The sequence below is a fragment of the Echinops telfairi genome, unplaced genomic scaffold (assembly GCF_000313985.2).
Source record: "Echinops telfairi isolate 266 unplaced genomic scaffold, ASM31398v2 ScPeMD7_18;HRSCAF=68, whole genome shotgun sequence".
Classification (NCBI taxonomy): domain Eukaryota; kingdom Metazoa; phylum Chordata; class Mammalia; order Afrosoricida; family Tenrecidae; genus Echinops; species Echinops telfairi.
In genome coordinates this window covers 57,954,574-57,962,072 of record NW_022103915.1, presented here as the reverse complement: position 1 = coordinate 57,962,072, position 7,499 = coordinate 57,954,574, and positions in this window count along the sequence as shown.

The following is a 7,499-nucleotide window of genomic DNA, read 5'->3' as shown; positions in this document are numbered from 1 at the left end:
CACTGAACCATACACTAGCACCCAGCCTCCCAGTATTGGCCTCCTGACCTCTTAATTTTCTGGTCTAACAGCAGGAACACTGGGCAGGTGATTCTAGTTGGATGCCATCTTGACTCCCTCCTCAGTGTGGGCTTTTTAACAGTAAGATTTCTTTTTTTTTTGCTAGTTGCCATCAAGTCAGCTCTGACTCCTGGCTGACTCCATGCACACTAAAATGAAGCCTTGCCCCATCCTTCAGTAGCTTTGTGATTCCTGGTATGCTTGTGTATGTGCGGTAATGTGTATTAATATTTTGAGTGAATTGCAATGAAGGGGTTCATCTTCAAAGACTATACATTGTGATCCATTGGATTTCATTTTTAGAAGTAGATCATCAAGCCTTTCTTATTAGTCTATCTTAATCTGAAAACTCTGTTGAAACCTGGCTACTATAAGTGACCCTGTTAGTATTTGAAATACGGGTAGTGTAGTTTCCAGCACCGTAGTACACATATGTCCATGACTGTGGTGAAGCATACACGGTGCAAAGGCATGAAAACTTTCCAGGTGCAGTCACACACTTTGAGGGAAGCAGGGACTCATTTCTTAAAAAAAAAAAAATGACTCTCCTCTTTTGGTTTTTACCTTCCCTGAAGAAAGAAGAGTAAGGAGAATTGAAAGCTATATGGAAACAATTAGTCCAGTGGCTTAATGAACCTTGTAACAGTCACCAAAACCCTGAGATCAGATGAACTATATTGTTACTGACTATCCCTGCTAATTGCTCGGAAACCTCACAATAGAAATGGTAGTTAGAATGAGAGAAAAATATGGAACAAAACTCCAAATCAGGAGCATGTCTAGGCTTGCTATTAGAACAGATATTGGTGTAATCTGTGAGATATGGCCCTTGGTCACCCTTCATGTCTGGAACTGAACTTACCCTCATTGTTCAATCTTCAACCAATCGCCAGTCTGTAAGGGAAAAAATAACATCATTGATATTAGAATAATCAACCATGTAGGATGAATGGGGCAGCATTTATATGAGGGAAAAGATCAGAAGAGTGAGGAGAGAATGAAAATAGGAAACACAATGAGGAGGCAGAATGGTTAATGTTACATTGAAGAAATTCCAATGAATGATATTAAACAGAAAGTGCATGAATTGATTAATGTAAAATTGATGATCCATTCTGTATACTTTCATCCAATTTGCAATAAAAAGTTTTAAAAATAATTATTTTTAATTTTTACTTTAAACCCACCAGTTTTGTATTACACAAGTTTAAAGACAGCAAAATTATCTCTGTCAAACACGGGTTTATTTATGACAGAATCATTGAAAGTACAGCATGAATTGCTCAGAATTTAAAATGTTATTCTATATTAAGTGCTTCCATGTCTTACCAAGGGAATACTAAATTGCTGCTCAATGGGATAGAGTTCTCATTGCATATGCCATAATTTGCTGCAAGCATCCACTCCTGTGGTTTCACTTTTTGGCTTGATGCTTATTAAAAAAAAATAGAAAACTATAATGTGACCCTCATCTTATAAACAAAATACCAACTGCTATAGACCAGAAAAACACCAACATAGAAAAAAAAGTTCTATTTAACTTTGAGGGCTCAAATTCACTGCTCTTCTGTACCTTGGTAAAAAATAATTCATAAATATAAATTTTTACAAATATAAAATGGTCAGTTCATATTTCTAGGTTCCTTGCTGTCATTGTTAAGAATATTGAGCATGAATACTGCTCATTCTACCTGGGGGGGGCGGGGAAAGCAAGCATATAATTAACTACAGAAAGTTAGGTTGCCATAGTAATGTGGCAAGGATGAAATGATCTTTCAAACTTTTTCAGCACCTTATGTCAAAGGAAAGTTTGAGCTCTTTCATTCTTGTTTCTGGGGTGGAATAGGTAGGCTTTTTTCTTCTTCTTCCATAAGGAGTACTGTTTCTATATTGTATTCGCCAAATCACTGGTGGCTACTGAAAGGAGGGTACGCATGGGAGAGTAATGACCAAAGAGTGCAAGATCCTGAGTACCACAGAAAAAAATTAGCTCATAAGCCCATTCGATCTGGTTTGCCCTTTCTATCTCCACAGACCTCCAACCTCTGCTGTGATCCACCAGAACATGAGTAAGGACAGAGACCCCAGCACTTTATGAACTCTTCTAAATCACAGCACATATAAAGTCAACAAATGTATTTATGAAATTAACAAAGTCTTCATATTAAACATGAAGCATTATCTCAGGAAGCAAGAAAGACATATCTTACCTGTTTAATATAGATGTAACATACTTACTAAATATTTCCAAAAAACATATTGAAAAATACCATACAAATCAGGAAAATAAACTATTCCTTAGTATTATGAATCTATTAACAGAGATCACACATATACCTCAAATTCATAGTTACTAGAAACCTTAATCGATTGTCAGTTATTATACAACATAAAAAATAATGAACATTTCTTTAAAATGTTCAAAAAATTATTTGAAACACTTTGATACTATATCTATATAGAAAACTTACCCTTAGAAACCAAGAAGACTAGAACTGGTTAATAAGCACACTGCTAATTCAGATTTTCTGAAATTTTATCACTATTGCTGAAGTACAACATTTAACATAAATAAAATTATGTCTACATATTCTGAAATGGAGTAACGGAACTCCTTCCATCCCACTGTACTCTCCACAGCAGCCCCACATGAGGCAGACTTCGGGAAGTGTGAGTATTAATCAGAAGGAGAGCGTGACCTCAAACTAGGTATTTGCTGAGTTTGAGAAATATAAGCTTTCTTTCTGCTTAGAAATTCTGTCAAAGTTTCAGATAAAGAGTCGACATAAATACAGATATCTGCCTTGTGCTTCTGAAAAGAGGCAGCATTTGAACACTTGATATACCAAGGAGCATCAGAGCCAGATTGCTATTGGAACAAGCATCTGACTTTTTTATTACCCGACCTCCTTCGCAACTTTCACTTTGGACAGGACAGATCTGTTCTTACTCCTGCCTGCCTGTTACGTCATGAGGGGATTAGAAGAGGTTGAAAAACAAGAGGTGATTGGTGAAGAAATAATGATAGTTGAGCATTAAAAAAAAAACCTAGACTTTATTACAAATTTGCTTCTTGCTTACTGCCCCCACATGTTAGGTCACCACATTTGTAGATTACACTGTGGACAGCAAGCTCCGGGTATAATAGTTCTTGGTAACAAAAATCATAGGCACTAACTCAAATCAATATCAGCTTGTAGCAGAAACCTCGCCTGTAACCAAAATAGTGAAGACATTTTTAAATAAATCTTGATAAAAAATATTTGTGTTATTATCCAGCTAGTTCATCTCTGAACCTGATCCATGCCATATGTCCAAAGATGACTAAGTAGCAAGATCAGGTTGAAATATGCTTGTACTTGTAAACTTACGAAGTGTGTGCCCACACTTGGCAAAACTTCTATAATTTGCTTCGTTAATTCTAAAACAAAGTTCAGCCTTGTAAAACTCTCTAAAAATAAAACTAGTAGGAAAAAATAAAAAGTACAGATTTGCTTTTTACCCAAGAATTCTCCTCATTTTCATTCAGAAAATGTCATCTTTATAGGTGTGACCATCACAGCTTTCTTACAGTTTGCCCTTGCAGGTTACTTCCACATCTCCCGATATTTATAAAAAGCTGCAATCATATGATTGTCTAATACCAATTAAATGAATGTGAGGACCAAATTAAAAGTCTCACCCTATAGTATGCCTTCCACTTTCTGTGGAGAGAAGAAGAACCTGGTAGAAGAGAACGAAGTCATCCTATCATTACACGTCTTCTTTAGCAGGTATAATAAGGAAACTGCTATTTTGAAACACGCTTTTGGTAGATTGTTCCAAAGGAAAACGCACTGTGTTCTGAAAATCTGAATGAGCATTGGCGCTGGGAAGAACTGAGCTGCTCTAAAGAGCAGAATCAGAAACTTGGAGCCACAGAGGTACCCAGGAAGAAACCAGGAGAAAGGGGAAAAGGCAAAAGAGAGGCGCAGTTAAGATAGGGTGGGGTCAGAATCTGTTACAGGGGAGACAGTTGATGACAAATCCTATGTTCCCGAAGATTCAGAGGAAAAACCTCTAACATCATTTTGAATTGTTTGCACTATTGTATGATAATGGTATTTCCTTTCCCCAGGTTGTCAGTATAGTCTACTGCGTGTATCTGGCCTGAAAGAATAGCTCTTTATAAAAACCAGGTGTGGGCTTAAGGTTCATCTTTAGAATGCCATTGAGGAGCATAAAGCAGCAAGCAAAGGAGGGTGACACAATCCATGGATTAGAAGAGTTCTGGTGAAACAGGACTTTAAAGTCAACAGAGAATATACAGCCCCAAGAAATCAATGGAAAACCACACTGTGTAGAATGTAAGGTTCTCACCAATCTTATCTATATTTTAGGAGAAGAAAGTCCCCTGCCACCCTCTCAGGTTTCAAATAGCACCAAAACCATAATAAGTAGAAAATAAAAGAAAAACTATCCATCATGATCAAATAAATGAGTTAAATAACTGAGGTATCTATCCTTTAAGTTTACTTATTTATCCTTTATTGACAAAACAAATGCATTTGACTGTACTGATCATAACAAACTCTGGATACCATTGTAAACAATCAGCATTCCAGAATATGTATTTGTGCTTATGGAGAAACTGTCTAAGAGGCAGTCATCCAAACATAACAAGGGACCAAATAATTTAACATCAGGAAAGATTGGCCTCAGATGTAACCATTCACCCTATAATCCAATATGGATGCTGAGCTAATTAACAAAGAGGCTGGATTAAATGAAGAAAAATATGGCATCAAGATTGGAAGAGGGCTCATTGACAACTTGCCATATATGCAGATGATATAATTTTGTTGACTAAAGGCAAAAACTACTGAAAAAAATATTAATGAAGACTGTAGCTTTCAGTATGGATAACACTTAAATGTAAAAAAAAAAAAAAAAGTCCCCCCTGGACCAATAAATAGCATCATGATTAACAGAAAAAGACTGAAGTTGTCAAAGATTTAATCTTGCTTGGATTCACAATCCACACTCATGAAGGCAGCAAGCAAGAAATCAAGGGACATATTGCATTGTCTAAATCTGCTGCAAGAAATCTCTTCGAAAGGCCGAAGAGCAAGGATTTCACTTAGAGGATTTAGATGTGCCTCAGATGCACATGGAAGCTGGACAATGAACAAGGAAACCAGAGCAGGATCGATGCATTTGAATTATACTATTAGCTAAGAATACGAAATTACCACGAAATGCCAGAAAAACACACATATTTGTCTTGAATGAGGTACAGCTGTATTGCTCCTTAGAAGTGACAATGGTGACATGTCATCTCTGGTATTCTGAACATGTAAATCAGGATGGACTAGTCCCTGGAAAAGGACATCCTGCTTGGTCAAATGGAGAGTTGGTGGAAAAGAGGAAGCCCCTCAATGAAATGGACTGGCACCAAGGCCACAGCAATGGGCTCAAACATTTGAGGATGGCACAGGACCAGGCAAGGTTCCGTTCTGGGTATCCAGGGTTTCTGGGAGTTGGAATGGACTGGATGGTGCCTCTCAAGAGCAATAAACATTTTAAGAGGCATTGTTCCTTTTCTTTGCATATATTTTGCTGTATTATCTATCATCTGTCTCTCTAGCTACATCCAAAGTGCACACACATAAATGTATTTAAATAGACTCGTGCAAGTGTGTGATCACAAATTTTGCAATCCCAGTCCTCACATTAGTGTTTCCTAGTTGCTTTCTAAAATACCAATAAACGTCACAAAAGAAGATGAAAATTTCAAAATAATGTCAGGAACAAGTGAACCTCTGAGAGAAATTTGCAGGAATTATGGACTATACGGACTTACCTGTTTCCCCAAAAGTAAGACATGCCCCCCAAAAGAAGACCTACTTACAGTTTTGCCTCTCACTGAAATATAAGACCTCCCCCAAAAATAAGACCTCCCTGAAAATAAGGCCCTCCCAGAAGCTACCGTAACTCTGAACTCTGGACCATAGCGGTGAGCACCACCATGCAGCTCACTGTTGGCTGCAGCACAGCCAGAGCAGACAGGAGGTGCGAGGTTTCTTTTAAAAAAACAATAAACAATAAATGTGTACCGTATTCTTCTTCATGGAAAAATAAGACATCCCCTGAAAATAAGACCTAGCGCATATTTGGGAGCAAAAATTAATATAAGACACTGTCTTATTTTCAGGGAAATAGGGTAGGTAAACACATTCAGCCTTCAGCGTAACCTACCTTCATCAACCACTCTCAACACTGAGAACTAAGACCTTCTACCAGTTGAATCAGGGAGTCAACTTGCTGTAACCCTTTGACTCCACTATTTTGAACCAGCATTCGTTTATCCCCCTCTCCTCCTGGACCATTAGTGTGGTCTCCAATTGACACTCATGATTTCAGAGTTACCTTTTACCCCAAACTTCTGAAAGCGCTATGTTCTCAAACTATGTTCTGTTTAAGGACAATTCTCTCCTTAAGAAGTAGACTTGTGTCAGATATAAGGACAATAAAGTGCTCGTGTATTATATTTCCAAAGTCTAAAAGCAAGAAATTCCTTTCAAAAAAGGACTGGAAAGAATTTTGAGATGGTAAAGATAATGAAAATAATTTTGGAGCATGTTTTCTTCTAAATACCCGAATCAACAAAAGGGAAGTACACGAAGCCCTTCATCCCTTCAAGTGAGACACTACTAATACGTTTGAGAAGGAGGGTTCTAGCCTGTTAATGGATGTAAGTTAGCATAAATATGAGTTTTTCAGAAACATAATACTCTAGGAAGACATTATAACTTGACCTGGGGGATGAGAGGAAAAGAACCTGATTTAAGGGTGGGGTTATCATAGTAATTTATTGAATGTGTATTTAATATAATCTATGATATTTTTAAACATTAGAATGCGCAAAATATTTTCTAGCTTCCATTATTTCATTTCTTAAAAAAAGGTGTATATCAGAGACACAGATACATTAGTTTATAGTCAAAAGTATTACACAACAAAAGTTAATAGTAAAAAAAAAAGAAACTAGGTATCAAAAGAACAAGTTAAAGTTCAGGAACAATCAAGTTCAGATAATAAGACTTTCAAGAGCACATTACCAAACCAAGGCTAGAATTGCTAGATATTCCTATTTCTTTTGGAGGAGCAATTAACCCAGGGGTGCTCACACTTTTTCAGCATGCGAGCTACTTATAAAATGATCAAGTCAAAATGATCTACCAGCTACAAAAATGCAAGATATATATATTTTTTTATTTATTACATTTATTCATAAATGCATTAGGAACTCTTTATATGTACAATGTATGTTTATGTACCTTGCATAACCACATGAGTTTTGCACATAACCATATTGCACAACACAGCACAATTTATGTACATTTTTTGTCATTACCTGAGTTTACTCTGATGACTTGCACTGAATGGAATGAGCCAGG